Source organism: Triticum aestivum, chromosome 1A (genome assembly GCF_018294505.1).
Source record: "Triticum aestivum cultivar Chinese Spring chromosome 1A, IWGSC CS RefSeq v2.1, whole genome shotgun sequence".
NCBI lineage: Eukaryota > Viridiplantae > Streptophyta > Magnoliopsida > Poales > Poaceae > Triticum > Triticum aestivum.
The window spans coordinates 37726810-37750685 of NC_057794.1; the positions used below are offsets into that span (position 1 = coordinate 37726810).

Sequence of the window (23876 nt, forward strand, 5' to 3'; positions counted from 1 at the left end):
ATACAAAACACTCTAATTTTGATATACATATATCACTAGAGATATATTATGTTTCAATCAGAAAATATTTCTTGGGTTGTTTTGGTGAGGTGAGGGAGGGGCGTGGCTGGTTTTAAGATACTAATTATGGGTTTTTCCGCAAATTGGTAGAGAAGTGGGATGTTAGTGAGAAAATGCAACAACTTACCTCACAGTCATTAGATGTAGATCTAATGGTCAGAAATGACGGATGGCACACACACCATCATCACCAACTTAGTCTTCTGTAGGAGTACTAGCAAGATGTCCGTGCATTGCACGGTACATCAAGATGCATATTTTTATAAAACACTTGTTGTGATTGAACCATGTAGGAGTAATCCCATGTGTTAAAACTAATGATATCTCCAGAAAGAGGAGATAAGGTGAAGTGGAGTGGGGCGTGGTGATGATTGGTGGTCGGACTAAGCGGAGGCAAGGGGATGGACGACGTCGGCAGCGGCCACCAGGCCAGTTTGTTCCAAAGGCTTCCTTTTTTAATTGCTCAACAATGAGGTTGTTGGAGATAAGAAGAGAGGTGCGGGTATCTTTTAGTTTAATTTCCATCCGTCAGATATAGATCGGACGGTCTATTGCAAGATGGCACGTATACCATCATCACCAACTTGGTTTTTTATAAGAGAAGAAATATAAGTATGGAGATACAAACGTATTACCGATACTTGTTTCCGTAAACTAGGATCTACATTCTATTCACCGGCTCAGCATGTGGGGCCTTAGCACAATGACTTCTCGGTTGTGTAAAACAAATGTTTTCCCATCGCCAATAAGGAGGGGGGGGCGACGGCGCGCTTTCGGCTTGCTCTAGTCCTAGTAGTCATACTAGGTGGTCTACGCACGTGTAGATTTGTTCTTTTTCACTTCTCGTGGTCACCGTACTGCCACGACTGTTGATGAATAGACGGTAAGTTATTCACGAGGAAACCCTTGTTGAGCGTGTTTGAGAGAGAGAGAGTGCATGTGTGATATGTCTAGAGACTGATGCAATGATAAGAGATTCTTTGTGTCTATGTGTGTGGAGGATAGAGAGAGGCATGTACATGGGGCTTTGTGTTGTGTAACGTGGATTCACATAGACATAGCCAGAGAATGAGTGTGTGAGATAGACATGCGAACATGGGGAGAGATGTGTGATTTGGAGAGATGGAGAATTTTGGTGTGCATCTCAGCTAGAGAGGGGGGATATATACATATCTAGAGTTGTATAGAATATGCAAGTGTGTGTGTCTTAAAAGAAGGATCCAAATAGCTAGATGGGTGTTTGTGCATGTCTGTGTGTTTGTGCGCGTGTTTGTGTGTGAGAGGTAGTGTGTGTATGTGGAGTAGAAAGACCACTAATGATGTAAACCTAGTGTAAGGGAAGGGGGAATGGTGTGACATGTGTGTCAAAGAGAGAAAAAGGCATGTGTAGTAGCAGGATAGCATGGGTGCTGGCGGGGAGCAGACTATTTGAAAGAGACATCGAGTGCTTCTGTTTTATGTGCTGGCACCATAAAGATGTTTTCATCTGTGATTGCCTGTTTCAAATAGTTGTTGTTGACTTTGTTATATATTCTTAATAACTTCCTTGTTTCTGGTATGAAGCATAAGGAATGCAATTCTAGCTTATGGGAATTTGTTAATTTCAGTTCTCAAAATATATTCTGACAAACCACTATAAAAGGAGAAAAATAATCAAATATTTATAGCTGATCCTCTTTCTTCACTAATTCTGGTTACATGACATTTTTCTTTTGTAGGATGATGATACATGTCTCCACATGGACTTGATTGCTGGTCTTGCTAATATGCATGTGAGGAACTATGGTATGCAAGAGGTTGACAAGCTATAAGTGCATCTAGTGCCCCTTAGTGATTTTGGGGTATTGAAGACTTATAGGTTAAGGGACTGATGCATTTGTGAGTGTACACAGGTCTATAAGTCTATGAGGAGTTTGATATTTACAGAGGAAGTCGACCCCTAAAAATGAAGTTCTTCAGCTGAAGACTTTGGATTTCTGAAGACTTTCTGAAGAATTTGAAAGTGAAGAAATTGGTGTGATCCTGAAGACTTGGTATTCATTCGAGGAACATGAAGTGTGAAGACTTTTGTTTTCGTAGTTTCATTTTCTCTTTCTTGAGTCATAGGAAACACCGTACTATTAAAGGGGGTCGAGGAAATACTAAGGAAAAATTTCCAAGTGATGCTCAACTCAAAATCCTACACCTACCAATCCCTTCGAGTGAAGCCATTGGAAATCTCATATAGTTCAGTCAATTTCTTCAGTGACAGAGACGAATCTCTTCTGGTCTATGAGGAATTTTTTCTGACTGAGGAGTTAGGAATTCGCCAGTGCGGATTGCCTACAAGAGAGAAACATGATAGCCCTGAGGAATTTGTTAGTCAAATTTCCGACAGTTGCTGTGCTACGCGCCAGCTGTCCCAAAATATCCTTCCACCTAACGGTCATATCATTGAAGGGCATTTATGTCTTATCATGTAGGGCTGCTCCCTAGGCTATACATAGCCGCCCCCTACAACCACTAGCTGGTTGGCTACTCTGAGAGAAACTGACACTTGTCATTTGAGAGCATCCCATCCTCCGAGGACTTTGAGCAAAAATCATCAAGTGAGGAAAACCCAAACCCAAACACCTTCAAACCCAAAGTGATTGAGCATCACTAAAGAGATTGATCCTGTGTGGATCCGACGCTTGTCACCTTTGAAGACTGTGCATCTTCCAAACGGTTAGGTGTCATGGTCTAGAGCATCCAAGAGGAAATTGTGGATCGTCGAGTGACCGAGTTTGTGAAGGTTCAGAAGTCACCTGAAGACTTACCACGAGTGATTAGGCGAGGTCTGTGTGACCTTAGCTCAAGGGGAATACGGCGAGGACTGAGTGTTCTGGACTACGTGTTCAGGACTGGGTGTCCGGGACTATGTGTCCTCAGGTTTGAATACCTAGCCGCCCTAACCAGACGTACAACTGTCACAACAGTTGGAACTGGTCTACCAAATCATTGTCTTCACCGAGCTAACTAGTTCCATTTCCTCAACCCTTTCATTTCCTCATTTCTGTGTTGTGTGCTTGTTCATATCTGTTTGAAGACTTTGACTGAAGACTTTCTATATTTCCTCAGTTCAATTTATTTAGTCTGTTTGTCTTCATTCTGTTTATCCTATGTTTACGCTTTTTGTAATTTGTGCTTGTTTTCATTTCATCATGAAGACCATGCTTATATTCTATTATGCTTACTTCTGAGTACTTATTCCGCTGCAAGTAGTTCTTCGCTCAGGAATTTCCTCACCCTGAAATTCCTCAGTGAAGAATTCATAAATATCGCCTATTCACCCCCCCTCGTCGACTTAACACACTTTTAATTGGTATCAAAGCAAGGTACTCCCTTGTTTTGTGTGATTTTGGTTTAACCGCCTGGAGTTTTAGTTATGTCGACCGCAGGTAAGATCAAGGTTTCTGACGGGTGTCCTACCTTCGATGGGATGGACTACCCCTACTGAAAGAATAAGATGCGCATGCATCTTGAGGCAATTGACAACGATCTCTGGTACGTTGTGGAAAATGGCGTTCCCTCTGTCACTCCTACCATCAATGCTGCTGATGTGAAGAGATTCAAGCAACTCGACTCTCAAGTGAAGAACATCATATGTGGCAATCTGAGCAAAGGGCAGTATGGCAGAGTGAGTGCTTTGGAAACAGCAAAGCTTATCTGGTACATGTTGTCTAAGGTCAATGAAGGAGTCTCAACACAGCTTGACTCTCGAGTTGACATTCTTTCCAATCTCTTCAACCGCTTCAAAAGACTCGACAATGAAAATGTTCTACAAACCTTCAATCGACTCACTGACATCTCAAATGAGCTTCAAGCACTTGGTGCCACTGACATCACCGACCATGAGGTGGTGAAGAAATTACTGAGATCGCTTGATTCCTCATTTGATACTTTGACATTGATGATACAAGAACATGGAGACTATAAGTCACTTGATCCCGCTGATATCCTCGAGAGGCTAAACACTCATGAGTTCCATCTTGCTGAGAAGAGAGATCTCTATGGACCAAGCTATGGCAGATCACGAGCTCTGAAGGCCAAGGCAGTGTCTGAATCTGAAGGTGAAGATTCTGGTAGCAGCCTTGGTGACCCTGAAGAACTGAGCCAGGAGCTAGCAATGCTCGTGAGGAAATTCCAGAAGTTCTCAAGACGTGGTCGTTTTGGAAAATCCTCAAGACTAACTAGTGACTTAAGATCAGATTCCTCATTCCATAATTACAAGAAGAGACTTTGACATAAATGCAAGAAAACCGGTCACTACATTCAAGATTGTCCTCAGTGGGAAAAGGAATCAAAGAAGAAGAAGTACAAGGACTACAGTTCTGATGGTTCAAAGAAGAAGAAGAAATCTTCAAAGTCCTCTTCATCAAAACCTTCAAGGTCTTCATCTCACAAGAAGAGCGGCTCCAAGAAGGCTCGGGCATTCATTGGCAAGGAAATGGACTCTGAAGCTGAATCTGAGGAAAATGAGGAAGAGGAGGAATCTGAGGAGTCGGACTCTGGTGTGGCGAGCCTAGCCCTCGCTACCGCGTTCGTCAGCAAGTCCATCTTTAAATCTGAGGAAAAGGACCTCTCCAACACCATTGACGACGGTGATGATGACTACGCTCCCACCTATTGCTTCATGGCAAAAGGTGCAAAGGTACTCAAATATCCCTTCTCTGAATCAAGTGAGGATGAATCTGATGAAAATCTCAAGCCTAGTTATTCTAAACTTGCTAAGATTGTTGTGAAACAACAAAAGGCTCTTGAAAAGGTTCAAAATATGCTAGACAAAAGCGATGATATGTTGGGTGATGAAATGGATCACACTAAAATTTTGACTAAAAATCTTCAGAGACTTCTATCCAAGTTTGACAATCTTCAAGGTCATCGTAACACTCTGATAATGAGAAGCTTTCTTATGAATTTCTTCAAAGAAAGCAAGATCTTGAGAAGTTAAGAGTGAGTTATGAAGATCTTCAGAAGGAGCGTGATTCATTACTTGCTCAACAAACCAGCACTACTCAGGAAGAATTTATTCCTCCATGTTTGAAGTGCATTGAACGTGAATCTGCTAATTCTTCACCTGAATGCTCAAATGCTTCCATTGCTGCAAACTCTTCAATTGTCTCTACTATCACTAATTCCTCAACTGAGGACATTGCTAGTATCACTGATGATGTAGGGCTGAAGGAATTGTATATGACAGGCATGTAAAAAGCCTCAAAGGGCATCAGGCTCTTTGTGATGTGCTTACAAAGCAGATCCTCAATAGGAACCCTAGGAAAGAGGGTATTGCCTTTGAGAGGAAAATAGATGCTGATGGAACCTACTGAAAACCTGAGCAGTATCCCAAAACCTCATGGATTGCTGCAAAGGGACCTTTAATGGATCCGTCTACTTTATCTAGATTTACATGTGAATCTTCATATTCTCCTGATGAGTCAATTGAATCCAACTATAAACTATTCAAAAATTAGAATGGTAAATTATTTGCTAGATATGTTGGCACTAACTGCAGGAACAGTTCTCCTATGAAGAAAATCTGGGTTCCCAAAAGGTGCCTTGAAAGTCTTCAGGTGAATGCCATTGCTACCTCTTGAGCACTGCGTTGGTTTTCCCTTGAAGAGGAAAGGGTGATGCAGTAAGTAGCGTAAGTATTTCCCTCAGTTTTTGAGAACCAAGGTATCAATCCAGTAGGAGATCATGCTCAAGTCCCATGCACCTACACAAACAAATAAGAACCTCGCAACCAATGCGATAAAGGGCTTGTTAATCCTTTCACAGTCACTTACGAGAGTGAGATCTGATAGATATGATAAGATAATATTTTTGGTATTTTTATGATAAATAGAAACCAAAGATGCAAAGTAAAATAAACGACAATAGAAATAACTAAGTGTTGGAAGATTAATATGATAGAAGATAGACCCGGGGGCCATAGGTTTCACTAGTGACATCTCTCGAGAGCATAAGTATTACGGTGGGTAAACGAATTACTATCGAGCAATTGATAGAATTGAGCATAGTTATGAGAATATCAAGGTATGATCATGTATATAGGCATCACGTCCGCGACAAGTAGACCGACTCCTGCCTGCATCTACTACTATTAATCCACACATCCACCACTATCCAGCATGCATCTAGAGTATTAAGTTCATAAGAACAGAGTAATGCTTTAAGTAAGATGACATGATGTAGAGGGATAAAGTCATGCAATATGATATAAACCCCATATTTTTATCCTCGATGGCAACAATACAATACGTGTCGTTTCCCTTTCTATCATTGGGATCGAGCACCGCAAGATTGAACCCCAAGCTAAGCACTTCTCCCATTGCAAGAAAGATCAATCTAGTAGGCCAAACCAAACTGATAATTTGAGGAGACTTGCAAAGATAACCAATCGTACATAAAAGAATTCAGAGGAGATTCAAATATTGTTCATAGATAAACTTGATCATAAACCCACAATTCATCGAATCTCGACAAACACACCGCAAAAGAAGATTACATCGAATAGATCTCCAAGTGAATCGAGGAGAACTTTGTATTGAGATCCAAAGAGAGAGAAGAAGCCATCTAGCTAATAAATATGGACCCAAAGGTCTGAAATAAACTACTCACACATCATCGGAGAGGCTATGGTGTTGATGTAGAAGCCCTCTGTGATCAATGCCCCCTCCGGCGGAGCTCCGAAAAAGGTCCCAAGATGGGATCTCACGGGTACAGAAGGTTGTAGCGGTGGAATTAGGGTTTTGGCTCCGTTTTTGGTGTTTCCTGGGTATATGGGTATATATATGAGGAAGAAGTACGTCGGTGGAGCAACGAGGGGCCCACGAGGGTGGAGGGCGCGCCCAAGGGGGTAGGCACGCCCCCCTGCCTCGTGGCCTCCTCGTTGATTCCTTGACGTCCACTCCAAGTCCTCTGGATCACGTTTGTTCAGAAAATCACGTTCTCAAAGGTTTCATTCCGTTTGGACTCCATATGATATTCCTTTTCTTCGAAACACTAAAATAGGCAAAAAAAACAGCAATATGGGCTAGGCCTCCGGTTAATAGGTTAGTCCCAAAAATAATATAGAAGTGTATAATAAAGCCCAATAAACATCTAAAACAGTATATAATATAGCATGGAGCAATCAAAAATTATAGATACGTTGGAGACGTATCAAGCATCCCCAAGCTTAATTCCTGATCGTCCTCGAGCAGGTAAATGATAAAAGAAGAATTTTTGATGTGGAATGCTACTTGGCATAATTTCCAATGTAATTATCTTATTTGTGGTATGAATATTCAGATCCGAAAGATTCAATACAAAAGTTTAATATTGACATAAAAATAATAATACTTCAAGCATACTAACTAAGAAATTATGTCTTCTCAAAATAACATGGCCAAAGAAAGTTATCCCTACAAAATCATATAGTCTGGCTATGCTCTATCTTCACCACACAAAATATTTAAATCATGCACAACCCCGATGACAAGCCAAGCAATTGTTTCATACTTTTGGTGTTCTCAAACTTTTTCAATCTTCACGCAATACATGAGTGTGAGCCATGGACATAGCACTATATGTGGAATAGAATGGTGGTTGTGGAGAATACAAAAGGGAGAAGATAGTCTCACATCAACTAGGCGTATCAACGGGCTATGGAGATGCCCATCAATAGATATCAATGTGAGTGAGTAGGGATTGCCATGCAACGGATGCACTAGAGCAATAAGTATATGAAAGCTCAACAAAAGAAACTAAGTGGGTGTGCATCCAACTTGCTTGCTCATGAAGACCTAGGGCATTTTGAGGAAGCCCATCATTGGAATATACAAGCCAAGTTCTATAATGAAAAATTCCCACTAATATATGAAAGTGATAACATAGGAGACTCTCTATCATGAAGATCATGGTGCTACTTTGAAGCACAAGTGTGGGAAAAGGATAGTATGATTGTCCCTTCTCTATTTTTCTCTCATTTTTTTATTTGGGCCTTTTCTCTTTTTTATGGCCTATTTTTTCGTCCGGAGTCTCATCCCAACTTGTGGGGGAATCACAGTCTCCATCATCCTTTCCTCACTTGGGACAATGCTCTAATAATGATGATCATCGCACTTTTATTTACTTTACAACTCAAGAATTACAACCCGATACTTAGAACAAAATATGACTCTATGTGAATGCCTCCGGTGGTGTACCGGGATGTGCAATGATTCATGGTGACATGTATGAAAGAATTATGAACGGTGGCTTTGCCACAAATACGATGTCAACTACATGATCATGCAAGCAATATGACAATGATGAAGCGTGTCATAATAATAGAACGGTGGAAATTTGTATGGCAATATATCTCGGAATGGCTATGGAAATGCCATGATAGGTAGGTATGGTGGTTGTTTTCAGGAAGGTATATGGTGGGTGTATGATACTGGCGAAAGTTGTGCGGTATTAGAGAGGCTAGCAACGGTGGAAGGGTCAGAGTGTGTATGATCCATGGACTCAACATTAGTCATAGAGAACTCATATACTTGTTGCAAAAATCTATTAGTTATCAAAACAAAGTATTACGCGCATGCTCCTATGGGGATATATTAGTAGGAAAAGACCATCGCTTGTCCCCGACCGCCACTCATAAGGAAGACAATCAATAAATACATCATGCTCCAACTTCATCACATAACGGATCACCATACGTGCATGCTATGGGAATCACAAACTTCAACACAAGTATTTCTCAAATTCACAACTACTCAACTAGCATGACTCTAATATCACCATCTCCATATCTCAAAACAATTATCAAGTATCAAACTTCTCATAGTATTCAACACACTCATAAGATAATTTTTATTAATCCTAAAAGCAATTGCCATGTTGTTCTAAAGGACTCTAAAAATAATATAAGTGAAGCATGAGAGAACAATAGTTTCTATAAAACAAATCCACCACCGTGCTCTAAAATATATAAGTGAAGCACTATAGCAAAAACTATATAGCTCAAAAGATATAAGTGAAGCACATAAAGTATTCTAATAAATTCCGAATCATGTGTGTCTCTCTCAAAAGGTGTGTACAGTAAGGATGATTGTGGTAAACTAAAAATCAAAGACTCAAATCATACAATACGCTCCAAGAAAAACACATATCATGTGGTGAATAAAAATATAGCTCCAAGTAAAGTTACCGATAGACGAAGACGAAAGAGGGGATACCTTCCGGGGCATCCCCAAGCTTTGCTTTTTGGTGTCCTTATATTATCTTGGGGTGCCATGGGAATCCCCAAGCTTAGGCTCTTTCCACTCCTTGTTCCATAATTCATCGAATCTCTACCCAAAACTTGAAAACTTCACAACACAAAACTCAAAATAGAAAATCTCATGAGCTCCGTTAGCGAAAGAAAACAAAACACCACTTCAAGGTACTATAATGAACTCATTAATTATTGAATTATATTGGTGTTAAACCTACTGTATTCCAACTTCTCTATGGTTTATAAACTATTTTACTAGCCATAGATTCATCAAAATAAGCAAACAACACACGGAAAACAGAATCTGTCAAAAACAGAACAGTCTGTAGTAAAGTGTAGCTAACGCAAACTCTGGAACCCAAAAAATTCTAAAATAAATTTATGGACGTGAGGAATTTATATATTAATCATCTGCAAAAATAATTAACTAAATATCACTTTCCAAATAAAAATGGCAGCGATTCTCGTGAGCGCTAAAGTTTCTGTTTTTTTACAACAAGATTAAAAAGACTTTCCCCAAGTCTTCCCAACGGTTCTACTTGGCACAAACAATAATTAAAAACAAAAAACACAACCAAAACAGAGGCTAGATAAATTATTTATTACTAAACAGGATAAAAAGCAAGTAATAAAAATAAAATTGGGTTGCCTCCCAACAAGCGCTATCGTTTAACGCCCTAGCTAGGCATGAAAGCAAGGATAGATCTAGGTATTGCCATCTCTGGTATGCAATCCATAAGTGGCTCTCATAAAAGATTCATATGGTAATTTAATTTTATTTCTAGGAAAGTGTTCCCTTCCTTTCCTTAATGTAAATTGGAATTTAATATTCCCTTCCTTCATATCAATAATTGCACCAATCGTTCTAAGGAAAGGTCTACCAAGAATAATGGGACATGAAGGATTGCAATCTATATCAAGAACATTGAAATCTACGGGCACATAATTCCTATTTGCAACAATAAGAACATCATTAATTCTTCCCATAGGTTTCTTAATAGTGGAATCCGCAAGGTGCAAGTTTAAAGAACAATCATCAAAATCGCAGAAACCTAACAAATCACATAAAGTTTTTGGAATTGTGGAAACACTAGCACCCAAATCACACAAAGCATAACATTCATGATCTTTAATTTTAATTTTTATTGTAGGTTCCCACTCATCATAAAGTTTTCTAGGAATAGAAACTTCCAACTCAAGTTTTTCTTCATAAGATTGCATCAAAGCATCAACGATATGTTTAGTAAAAGCTTTATTTTGACTATAATCATCAGGAGAATTTAGCATGGATTGCAACAAGGAAATATAGTATATCAAAGAGCAATTATCATGATTAAATTCCTTGAAATCCAAGAAAGTGTGTACATGGATATCTAAAGTTTTAACTTCTTCAATCCCACTTTTATCAATTTTAGCATCAAGATCTAAAAACTCCGAATTTTTGGAATGCCTTCTAGGTAAAGGTGGCTCATCTTCAGTCCCATCATTATCAAGATTCATATTGCAAACCAAAGATATAATAGGGGACACATCAATAACTTTAAGATCTTCATCTTTATTATCATGAAAACTAGAAGAACATGCTTTCACAAAGCAATCTTTCTTAGATCACATCCTAGCGGTTCTTTCTTTGAACTCATCAATGGAAATTATCATGGCTTTGAGAGACTCATTGATATCATGCTTAGGTGGAATAGATCTAAGTTTCAAAGAATCAACATCAAGAGAAATTCTATCAATGTTCCTAGCCAATTCATCAATCTTAAGCAATTTTTCTTCAATCAAAGCATTGAAATTCTTTTGCGAAGTAATAAATTCTTTAATATTAGATTCAAAATCAGAGGGCATCTTATTATAATTTCCATAAGAATTGTTGTATGAATTACCATAATTATTAGAGGAATTACTAGGAAACGGCCTAGGATTAAAATTACCTCTATACGCGTTATTACCAAAATTATTCCTACCAACAAAATTCACATCCATAGATTCATTATTATTCTCAATCAAAGTAGACAAAGGCATATCATTAGGATCAGTAGGAGCACTCTTATTAGCAAACAATTTCATAAGTTCATCCATCTTTCCACTCAAAACATTAATTTCTTCTATCGCATGCACTTTTTTATTAGTAGATCTTTCGGTGTGCCATTGAGAATAATTAACCATAATATTATCTAGGAGTTTAGTAGCTTCTCCTAAAGTGATTTCCATAAAAGTGCCTTCCGCGGCCAAATCTAAAAGGTTTCTAGAAGCAAAATTCAATCCGGCATTAATTTTTTGTATAATCATCCAAAGATTCAAACCATGTGTAGGGCAATTACGTATCATTAATTTCATCCTCTCCCAAGCTTGTGCAACATGTTCATGATCAAGTTTCGTAAAATTCATAATATAGTTTCTAAGAGAGATGATATTAGCGGGAGGAAAATACTTAGATATAAAAGCATCTTTGCACTTATTCCATGAATCAATACTATTTTTAGGCAAAGACGAAAACCAAGCTTTAGCACGATCTCTAAGCGAAAAAAGGAAATAGCTTCAATTTAACAATATCATTGTCCACATCTTTCTTCTTTTGCATATCACATAAATCAACAAAGCTATTTAGATGGGTAGCGGCATCTTCACTAGGAAGGCCGGCGAATTTTCTTTCATGACAAGATTCAACAAAGCAGCATTAGTTTCACAAGATTCAGCATCGGTAAGAGGAGCAATCAGAGTGCTAGGAAAATAATTATTGTTGGTATTGGTAAAGTCACACAATTTAGTATTATCTTGAGACATCGTGACAAGCAAGCAATCCAAAACACAAGCAAACAAGAAGCAAGCAAAAAAGAGCCAAATTGGGAAAGAGGAGCAGAAGGGAAAGAGAGGGTGAATAAAACGGCAAGGGTGAAGTGGGGAAGAGGAAAATGAGAGGCAAATGGCAAATAATGTAATGCGAGGGATAAGAGTTTGTGATGGGTACTTGGTATGTCTTGACTTGCAACGGCGCCAGAAATGACTCCTTGTCCGGAGTCAAATCTTGACTTGACTTGGCGCAAATCTCCCCGGCAACAGTGCTAGAAATCCTTCTTGCTACCTCTTGACCATTGCGTTGGTTTTCCCTTGAAGAGGAAAGGGTGATGCAGTAAAGTAGCGTAAGTATTTCTCTCAGTTTTTGAGAACCAAGGTATCAATCTAGTAGGAGATCATGCTAAAGTCCCACGCACCTACACAAACAAATAAGAACCTCGCAACCAACGCGATAAAGGGGTTGTCAATCCCTTCATAGTCACTTACGAGAGTGAGATCTAATAGATATGATAAGATAATATTTTTGGTATTTTTATGATAAAGAGAAATTAAAGATGCAAAGTAAAATAAACGGCAATAGAAATAACTAAGTGTTGCAAGATTATTATGATAGAAGATAGACCCAGGGGCCATAGGTTTCACTAGTGGCTTCTCTCGAGAGCATAAGTATTATGGTGGGTAAACAAATTACTGTCGAGCAATTGATAGAATTGAGCATAGTTATGAGAATATCTAGGTATGATCATGTATATAGGCATCACGTCCGCGACAAGTAGACCGACTCCTGCCTGCATCTACTACTATTACTCCTCACATCGACCGCTATCCAGCATGCATCTAGAGTATTAAGTTCATGAGAACAGAGTAATGCTTTAAGTAAGATGACATGATGTAGAGGGATAAACTCATGCAATATGATATAAACCCCGTCTTTTTATCCTCGATGCCAACAATACAATACGTGTCATTTCCCTTTCTGTCACTCGGATCGAGCACCTCAAGATTGAACCCAAAGCTAAGCACTTCTCCCATTGCAAGAAAGATCAATCTAGTAGGCCAAACCAAACTGATAATTCCAAGAGACTTGCAAAGGTAACCAATCATACATAAAAGAATTTAGAAAAGATTTAAATATTGTTCATAGATAAACTTGATCATAAACCCACAATTCATCGGATCTCGACAAACACACCGCAAAAGAAGATTACATCGAATAGATCTCCAAGAGAATCGAGGAGAACTTTGTATTGAGATCCAAAGAGAGAGAAGAAGACATCTAGCTAATAACTATGGACCTGAAGGTCTGAAATAAACTACTCACACATCATCGGAGAGGCTATGGTGTTGATGTAGAAGCCCTCCATGATCAATGCCCCCTCCGGCGGAGCTCCGGAAAAGGCCCCAAGATGGGATCTCACAGGTACAGAAGGCTGCGGTGGTGGAATTAGGGTTTTGGATCCGTGTGTGGTGTTTACAGGGTATATGGGTATATATAGGAGGAAGAAGTACGTCGGTGGAGCAACGAGGGGCCCATGAGGGTGGAGGGCGTGCCTGGGGGGTAGGCGCGCCCCCCTGCCTCGTGCCTTCCTCGTTGATTGCTTTACATGGACTCCAAGTCTCCTGGATCATGTTTGCTGAGAAAATCACGTTTCCGAAGGTTTCATTCCGTTTGGACTCCGTTTGATATTCCTTTTCTGTGAAACACTGAAATAGGCAAAAAACAGCAATTTGGGCTGGGCCTCCGGTTAATATGTTAGTCCCAAAAATAATTTAAAAGTGTATAATAAAGCCCGATAAACATCTAAAATAGTATATAATATAGCATGGATAAATCAAAAATTATAGATATGTTGGAGATGTATCAGTCATCATGACAACACCTGTGAAGAATAGGAACCCCAGATCAAACTCTTCATATGGATCAAATTCCTCAAAAGGATCAAAGTCCTCATATGAACATCATCGTGCTAACCCTTCTGTTTTGCAGGGAACATCTAAGGATTATGGATATGTGCATTATTCTTCAAATCATTATGTTCATAAATCCTCGAAGAATTTCTCTGCTTACTCTTATGCTTACCCTAACCCCTCTTATGTGAAACAAGGTGGATTGGCATCTATGCCACCTTTCTCTTATGGAGCTCGCAGAATGATGAACTCTTTGCCACCCCTTCAGATGTGGGTGGTGAAGAAAAAGAACTAAACTCTTATGCAGGGTCAGGTCTCCAGACGAACTTAATCGTATGAAGAATTTGCTGGAGACCTGAATATGCTTGAAAGGACGCAAGCTAATCATGAAGAAATGAATTCTCATTTCTCACGTCCTCATACTTTGTTATCTATTCTATTGCTTGACGAAATTGATCTGATGAAATTGATATCATATTCTTCACTGATGAAGTATATGAGTTCGTAAGCTGCACTAATTCATCTGCAGGATGATCAACCCAAAGCCACTGGGTGGGTCGTCGATAGTGGATGTACAAATCACATAACTGGTGACAGGATCTTATTGATGGACTCTGCACTATCTCCATCACATCTGAAGCATATCACCTACGCTGACAAAGGAAAAAGCAAGGTATTGGGTCTTAGTAAGGTTGCAATCTCAAAGGATCAACACATGGACAAAGTCATGCTTGACGAGTCCTTAGGGTTCAACCTCATGTTTGTCTCAATGCTTTGTGATTTTGATATGGTTGTTGTCTTTGGCAAGTATCATTGTGTTGTGATCATGGAAGCTAACAATTCCAAAGTCTTCGAAGGCTTTAGGAGAGGAGATTTGTATATTGTTAATTTCTCTACAGGTCCACAACCTGCTACATGTCTACTTGCAAAAGCTTCAGAAGGTTGGCTATGGCACCGACCACTTGGTCATGCTGGGATGAGGAACTTGCACACGCTCGCGAAGAAGAAACATGTCATTGGCATCGAGGGCGTCAAATTCCTCAAGGACCATTTGTGTGGAGCTTGTGAAGCCAGAAAGATGACCAAGGCCAAGCATCCCTCAAAGACCATCATGACTACCACTCATCCATTTGAATTGCTTCACATGGATCTCTTTGGCCCTACTCACTATGCCGCATTTACTAATGCTACATCTTTATATGGCTTTGTCATTGTTGATGATTATTCTCGATACACATGGGTGCATATCATCACTTACAAAACTGAAGTGCAGGAAGTCTTCAAACGATTTTTCCTCGGGGGCTTCAACCAACTTTGGTGTGAAGATCAAGCACATCAGAAGTGACAATGGAACTGAGTTCAAGAACACTGGCCTTGATAACTATCTTGATGAACTTGGTATCACTCATGAGTTATCTGCTCCTTATATGGCGTCGTGGAGCGCAAGAACAGGACTCTTGTTGAGATGGCTTGCACTATGCTTGATGAGTACAAGACGCCTACTCGCTTCTGGCCTGAGGTAATTGATACTGCGTGCCACATCATCAACAGGGTATATCTTCACAAATTCTTCAAGAAAACTACATATGAACTTCTCACTGACAAGAAACCCAATGTGAGTTATTTCAAAGTCTTCGATGCAATTCTAGATTAGAGATCCTCATCACAGTTCTAAATTCGCACTGAAAGCACATGAAGGTTTTATGCTCGGTTAAGGTAAGGACTCACACACCTACAGAGTCTTCAACACCTATCACCACAAGGTTGTTGAAACTATAAATGTGCGGTTCGATGAAACTAATGGCTCGCAAAGAGAGCACCTACCTCCTGTGACAGATGAAATACCTCATGAGGAATCTATTAAGTTCAAAGCTACTGAGGATGTCATTCCTACCGAAGAATCTACTGAAGAAGTGTTCCAGAACATGAAGAACGTCATGTTAATGCACCTGAGGAAAATGGTGCTGAAGAAAATGCTGATCAAATTCCTCAGCGACAACCAGCTCACCATCGCGTTGCAAATGAAGTGCATATTGAGAAAATCATCAGCGACATCAACATTCTAGGTCCTCTCACACGCTCAAGAGCTTCACATTTATCTAACTTTTGTGGGCACTTTGCTTTTGTCTCTATCACATGGCCCACTAAGATAGATGAGGCATTCCTGGAGCCTGAGTGGATTCAAGCTATGCAAGAGGAATTACATCAATTTGAGCTCAACAACGTCTAGGAACTGGTCAAACGTCCAGATCCTCACAAGCACAATATCATTGGCACAAAGTGGATCTACTGCAACAAGCAAGATGAAAATGGCCTTGTGGTGAGGAATAAGGCACGACTTGTAGCTCAAGGCTATACACAGGTTGAAGGAATTGATTTCGATGAAACTTTTGCACCTGTTGCTAGACTTGAAGCTATTCGCATATTACTTGCTTATGCTAACCATGATGATATCATCTTATATCAAATGGATGTGAAAAGTGCATTCCTCAATGGTAAGCTTGAGGAACAAGTATATGTTGCTCAACCCCCAGGTTTTGAAGATCCAAAGCATCCCAACAAAGTCTTCAGACTCAATAAGGCCCTCTATGGCCTCAAGAAGGCCCCTCGGGCGTGGTATGTTACTTTGAAGGAATTCCTCATGAAGAAAGGCTTAAAACCCGGTTCACTTGACCCAACTATTTTCACTAAATCTTATGATGGTGAACTGTTTGTGTGCCAAATATATGTTGATGATATCATTTTCGGCTGTACTGACCAACGTTACAGTGATGAATTTTCCTATATGATGAGTGAAGAATATCAAATGTCTATGATGGGAGAATTGAAATTCTTCTTAGGTCTTCAGATTCGTCAATAGCACAATGGCATATTCATATCTCAGGAGAAATACCTCAAGGATGTGCTGAGGAAATTTGGCATGCAAGATTGCAAAGGAGTCAAAATCCCTATGCCCACAAATGGCCATCTATGCACTGATGAAAATGGTATTGACTTTGATAAAAAGGTATACCGCTCCATGATTGGCTCTTTATTGTATTTATGTGTATCTAGGCCAGATATTATGCTTAGTGTTTGCATGTGTGCCCGATTTCAAGCTACACCGAAGGAATGACACCATAAGGCTGTGAAGCATATTCTTTGATATCTAGCTCACACACTAACACCTGGATTATGGTATCCCAAGGGCTCGGCTTTTGATCTCATTGGATATTCATACTCTGCCTATGCTGGTGATCGTGTGGACCATAAGTCAACATCTGGCACATGCCATTTCCTTGGACGATCCTTGGTCTGTTGGTCCTCGAAGAAACAGAACTGTGTATCATTGTCTACTGCTGAAGCCGAGTACATTGTTGCTGGTTCTTGTTGTGCTCAATTGCTATGGATGAAGCAAACCCTCAAGGACTACGACATCAACATGAAGAATGTGCCTCTCTACTGTGACAATAAGAGTGCCATCAAGATTGCTCATAACTCAGTTCAGCACTCGAAGACAAAGCACATTCAGATTCGTCATCATTTTCTTCATGATCGTGTGTTGAAGGGCGACATCTCTATTGAGCATGTGAAGACTGAAGAACAGCTAGCCGATATCTTCACTAAGCCCTTGGATGAGAAGAGATTTAGCATGTTGAGGTGTGAGCTAAATATCTTAGAATCTTCGAATGTCCTTTGAAAAGGACACACATCCTAACACTTCTATACCTATACTAATTACAGACTCCCTATTAATTCCCACGTTAATCAGTAATTAGGAGCCGTTAATCTGATGGGGCCGAGTTATTACGGTGTAGATCGACTCACGGTAAAAAAAACTGACGTATCTCTCTCCCATGACCCAATCAACTCACAGCAAAAAAAACTCACGTATCTCTCTCCCTTTACGCAACTCTCTCTATCAATCACGTCTCACATATCTGTCCAATGAGAAAAATATTCACGTAGCTTTCTCCCATGACCCAAATCCCTCAATCTCTCACGTATCTCTAATAAACTCTCTCTCCCGTGACACAACTCCCTCAATCTCTCGGTCAGTCTCTCACGTATCTCTAACAAACTCTCAAATCAGTCCTAGGAAAAGGGTAAAGAAAACTGCCCTATCCCTAATCCTACAAAAAGAAAAAACATTTCTTCTAATCTTGCCTATGCAGCCGTAACATCCTCTTCCATTGCAAGTGCAATTCACGACGCTTCTATGAACAGGAAAAGCTTTCTCCTAATCTTGCCTACGCCGCCACAAGATCCTCTCCAGCTGACCCTATATTAGCGCCAGATCCACTCAATCCCTCCTCGCCGGTTATCTTCTCGCTGGTCTTGCCGATGAATTTCAGGCTCTTAGCACTTGACTCATCTCCTGGAGAGATGTGCAAATAAGCAAACTTGGCGGCTTGATCTTGGAAACACACACACGCACATGGGAAACCATGCGGCTTGATCATGGGAGACACGCACACAATATGAGGTTTGATATGAAATCATCCTCGGCTGCAGGCGCACACTGGTGAGAACAGACGCACATGGAAACCATGCCGGATCTCCATGTTCAGCCATGGCTCAGATTGAAAGTGGAAAGATTGATGTGTTCTAATACATGCAGTCCTCAGTGTGGGAGGCCGTCATGCTGTTGTTGAGGGTGTCAAGGTTTGGTCCGAAGTAATCAAGCAAGGAGTGCTTACAAGGGCTTCAGCGAGATTGATGCATTGCCTTGCATCTAGTTTCCCACTAATTTCTCCTCTTTAAGAACAATATATGTTGAAACGATTTTGTTTTGTATTTCTGTTTGATCCTACAGAAGAGGGGCCTGCAAATCGGTTCCCTAGATCTTCAACTAAGTCAGTGTTATGTGACAGTTCCAATATTTGTGTTCCACTTACACAGAAAATAGGGAGAAAAATTCAGTGCCAAAGGATACAGTTAGAGTTTCAGTTGGGTGTTTAGACTTCAAAGTAATCGGGTGTGCTCCCATGTGGCACCAGGTTATGACACTTCTCACGGAAGCATTCTAGGCAAAGATTTTTTTAACTATATATCTAGCTATCTTTCAGCAGAGGGCTCTTGCTTGCTTCCGGCAGGAACGATCTGATTGGTGTCATACAATCTGCAAGTGCGTATATAGTACACAATTTTCTCTTTAATTTGTTGAATGCGTTCTTATTATTCTTGCAAGTGTCGAATAAATATTCATTATACTTACATGCACGTACATATAAAGATTTTTTATTCAGACTTTAGGTTCAGATTGAATTATTTGTGCGTGCGTGACAAAATAATAGTTACTATATGCCATTTCACCTACTGTTTTATTGTTTATATTTCAAAAGGTGATTACATGTAAGATTCCCTAATTTAGTTTCTCAAAATCATATTAGAAAGTTGTTATTTGTTTCGGGTGGATACATATCTTCTGAGGATTCCCCATCGAGAAGCGAGGTTGCTCGATTGATTTCTTACATAAGCATAACTATGCAAATTTAGTGCAAGTTGTTTAAACTAAAAACCAGAACAGTTAATCTGGTGCCACATGAGAGCACACCCGATTACTCTGAAGGATACAGTTAGAGTTTCTAATGTGGCATGTGTAATCTTTTTTTTGTTTTGAAATAGTTCTACATGGTAATTTATTCTGAAAGATAAAAGAAAACTTACTTGGCATTATAGAGGGCATCCAACTAAAAAAATAGTTTAAATGTGAGACATTTTAAATTCATTCTGAAAGATATGCACAAACCACTATCAATGATTCTACTGCAGTGCTATTCGATTAAATAGTTCTATGCCACAATGAATGAAGCTACTACACTGCTATTCGAGCACATGGGTGAGAGCGTGATGATTTCTTAGCTCCATTAGTACTGAACATGTAATGTGGTTTTGCTAAATCTCTATATCGATCAGTATGTGTGATGTGTGTGCAACACATCAATTGGTAGTAGCAAAACTGAAATGTATCTAGGACACAAGGCATGGTATATCGAAATTGAAAAGTATCCATGAAAGATGGATATGCAGTCTATGCTTATCCTCTTAGTTGACACAGAGAATGTAGGTGTAATAAGGAAGTACATGCCGAAACCACAAGGGCTTCAGCCTTGACGTATACATGTGGATACATGGTTGTGACGTGCAAAAGTTAATGCTTGCATCCAAATATTTTGTTATATGGTGGTCTTCTTAACCACAACATCATCATTCCTTTTCATTTGAGCTTAACTCACCAATGAATTTCTGTTTTGCTGCTTTCAATTCTCAGATTTTTTTTCCTCTGTGTATATTTAATCAAATGCAAAGGATTCACATGTTATAATTTTTTATTATACCGGGTCACTTGGAACGAGATTTAGTTTAGACATTGTTGTGCCCATCGGGAATTCCTATAAAGCAATGCCACTGTGGTGTAGACAAACAAAAATTAGATGTCTCCTGGTGTTGCCAACAAAGTCGCTTGCAGGTTACATAAATTCTTTTTACCACTTTTTAAGTTTGGATGGTAAATATGCGAGATTTACCATTATGAAACATTATTGTTGTTGCCGTGTAGGTTATATAACAAGTGTTGACCTTGGTTTGTTTTCTACCTTTTCCCTATTTTAAAACTTCTCTAATTCTATTTCTGTGTGGAAATTGTATGTGAACCAACAACATGTGATATGCTTCGATAGTTGCTTTCATTTGGCATGCTAAGCACATGACAAAGAGGCCACTATTTTTCTTTACATGATAAAGAGGTTATTATGTTTCTTTACATAACAAATAGGTTACTATAGTTGTCTCTGATGAGAGTTTATAGAACATGAAGACGTAGACTAAATTACTTGCGACAATATATATAAAGTCTTCTATACATGGTAGCAAAAATGAATTCTTCTACCTCCGCCCCATATAAGTTGATGCTCAAACGGATGTATCTAGCAGTAAAATACTGTGACGCCCCCGATTCAATCGTACACTAATCATGCATGCAAACGTGTACGATCAAGATCAGGGACTCAGGGGAAGATATCACAACACAACTCTAAAACATAAATAAGTCATACAAGCATCATAATACAAGCCAGGGGCCTCGAGGGCTCGAATACAAGTGCTTGATCATAAACGAGTCAGCGGAAGCAACAATATCTGAGTACAGACATAAGTTAAACAAGTTTGCCTTAAGAAGGCTAGCACAAAATGGAATACAAATCGAAAGAGGCGCAGGCCTCCTGCCTGGGATCCTCCTAAACTACTCCTGGTCGTCGTCAGCGGGCAGCACGTAGTAGTAGGCACCTCCAGAGTAGTAGGAGTCATCGTCGAAGGTGGCGTCTGGCTCCTGGACTCCAGCATCTGGTTGCGACAACCAGAAAGAAAGGAAAGGGGGAAAGGGGGGAAGAAAGCAACCGTGAGTACTCATCCAAAGTACTCGCAAGCAAGGAACTACACTACATATGCATGGGTATATGTGTAAGGAGGCCATATCAGTGGACTGAACTGCAGAATGCCAGAATAAGAGGGGGATAGCTAGTCCTATCGAAGACTACGCTTCTGGCAGCCTCCGTCTTGCAGCATGTAGAAGAGAGTAGATTGAAGTCCTCCAAGTAGTATCTCCAAGTAGCATCTCCAGTAGCATCGCATAGCATAATCCTACCCGGCGATCCTCCCCTCGTCGCCCTGTGGAAAAGCGATCACCGGGTTGTCTGTGGAACTTGGAAGGGTGTGTTTTATTGAGTATCCAGTTCTAGTTGTCATAAGGTCAAGGTGCAACTCCAAGTCGTCCTGTTACCGAAGATCGCGGCTATTCGAATAGATTAACTTCCCTGCAGGGGTGCACCACATAACCCAACACGCTCGATCCCATTTGGCCGGACACACTTTCCTGGGTCATGCCCGGCCTCGGAAGATCAACACGTCGCAGCCCCACCTAGGCACAACAGAGAGGTCAGCCCGCCGGTCTAAATCCTATGCGCGCAGGGGTCTGGGCCCATCGCCCATTGCACACCTGCACGTTGCGAGGGCGGACGGAAGCAGACCTAGCAACCTCCATTACAAAGGAAGTTGCGTTAACGCAGTCCAATCCGGCGCGCGCCGCTCCGTCGCTGACGTCAAGAAGGCTTCGGCTGATACCACGACGTCGGGATACCCATAACTACTCCCACGTAGATGGTTAGTGCGTATAGACCAAATGGCCAGACTCAGATCAAATACCAAGATCTCGTTAAGCGTGTTAAGTATCCGCGAACGCCGAACAGGGCCAGGCCCACCGGTCTCCTAGGTGGTCTCAACATGCCCTGTCGCTCCGCCACAAAGTAACAGTCAGGGGCCGTCGGGAACCCAGGCCCACCTCTACCGGGATGGAGCCACCTGTCCTTTCAGCCCCCTCATCAGAATCACTTGCGGGTACTCATCGAGCTGACCCGACTTTAGTCACCATCTGTATAGTATGTATGTATGTATAGTATATACCCGTGATCACCTCCCGAGTGATCACAGCCCAATAGTATAGCAAGGCAGACTGACAAGAAGGTAGGGCCAATGATGATAAACTAGCATCCTATACTAAGTATTTAGGATTGCAGGTAAGGTATCAACAGATGTAGCAACAATGTCAGGCTATGCATCAGAATAGGATTAACGGAAAGCAGTAACATGCTACACTACTCTAATGCAAGCAGTATAGAGGAGAATAGGCGATATCTGGTGATCAAGGGGGGGGGGCTTGCCTGGTTGCTCAGACAAGAAGGAGGGGTCGTCAACACCGTAGTCGATCGGGGTATCAGCAGCAGCATCAGCCTCGTAGTCTACCGAAGAGAAGAGGGGGAAGAAACAATAAATACAATGCAACATAAGCATGACGATGCGTGACAAAGCAAACGGCGTGTTAGGTGTGCCCTCACGCGGTATTAGGTGATACCAGCGAAGGGGGGAAAACATCCGGGAAAGTATCCCCGGTGTTTCGTGTTTTCGGACAGATGAACCGGAGTGGGAAAGTTGCGTGTTTGCTATGCTAGGGATGTGTGGCGGACAAACGGGTTGCGTATCCGGATTCGTCTCTTCGTTCTGAGCAACTTTCATGTAGAAAGTATTTTAATCCGAGTTACGGATTAAAAGATATGATTTTCTAAAGATTTAATCATTTTCTGATTTTATTTAATTATTTATTTAAATCCAACATTATCCAGAATAGTAAATGATGACGTCAGCATGACATCAGAGTGATGTCAGCAGCCAACGTTGACCATTGACCTGGTCAACCTGACGTGTGGGTCCCACTGTCATTGACTAAGATTAACTGAAACAGATTAATTAGTTTAATTAGTGATTAGGTTAATCTAATCAGGATTAATTAACTTAATTAGTTATTTAATTAATTAATTACTATTTTAATTATTTATTTATTTATTTAATATATATTTTTAATTCCTTTTCTTTTTTTATTAAAATGTTCTTGGGGTGGGGTTTGCTTGTCATAGGGCCAATGGCCTTAGCGGGCATGGGCATGCGGGCGTGCGCCCGAGTCCACCCGGGAAGGGGGCAACGGGCGCTTGGGCGGGCGCTCGCCCGCAGGGAGTGCGACAGGGCGAGGCCAGTGGCCAGGGCGGCCGCGGTGGCCGGCAGGCGTGGGGGAAACGGAGTGCGGGGCCGGCGACGAGCGGGCCCGCGGGCGGCAGGGGAGCCGGGCGCGGTGGTGGTGCGAGGAGGCATGGCGTGCACGGGACGCACGCGTGCGGTGGCCACGGCGACGAGCGCCGGGCGCGCGCGGTGGTGCGTCGAGCAGGGGAGGCCGGTGTGGGTGGCGACGGGGAGACGTGCAGAGCGGGCACAAAGAGGAAGAGGAGGCCGTGGCCTCACCGGCGTTGCAGAGAAGCGG

At 41.0% G+C, this 23876-nt stretch overlaps 1 pseudogene; it reads left to right on the top strand.

Moving 5' to 3' along the window:
• The first annotated feature begins 1799 nt into the window (after positions 1-1799).
• The window catches only part of LOC123084723 (ubiquitin-activating enzyme E1 3-like), a 44444-nt pseudogene continuing 22367 nt past the window's right edge, over positions 1800-23876 (top strand).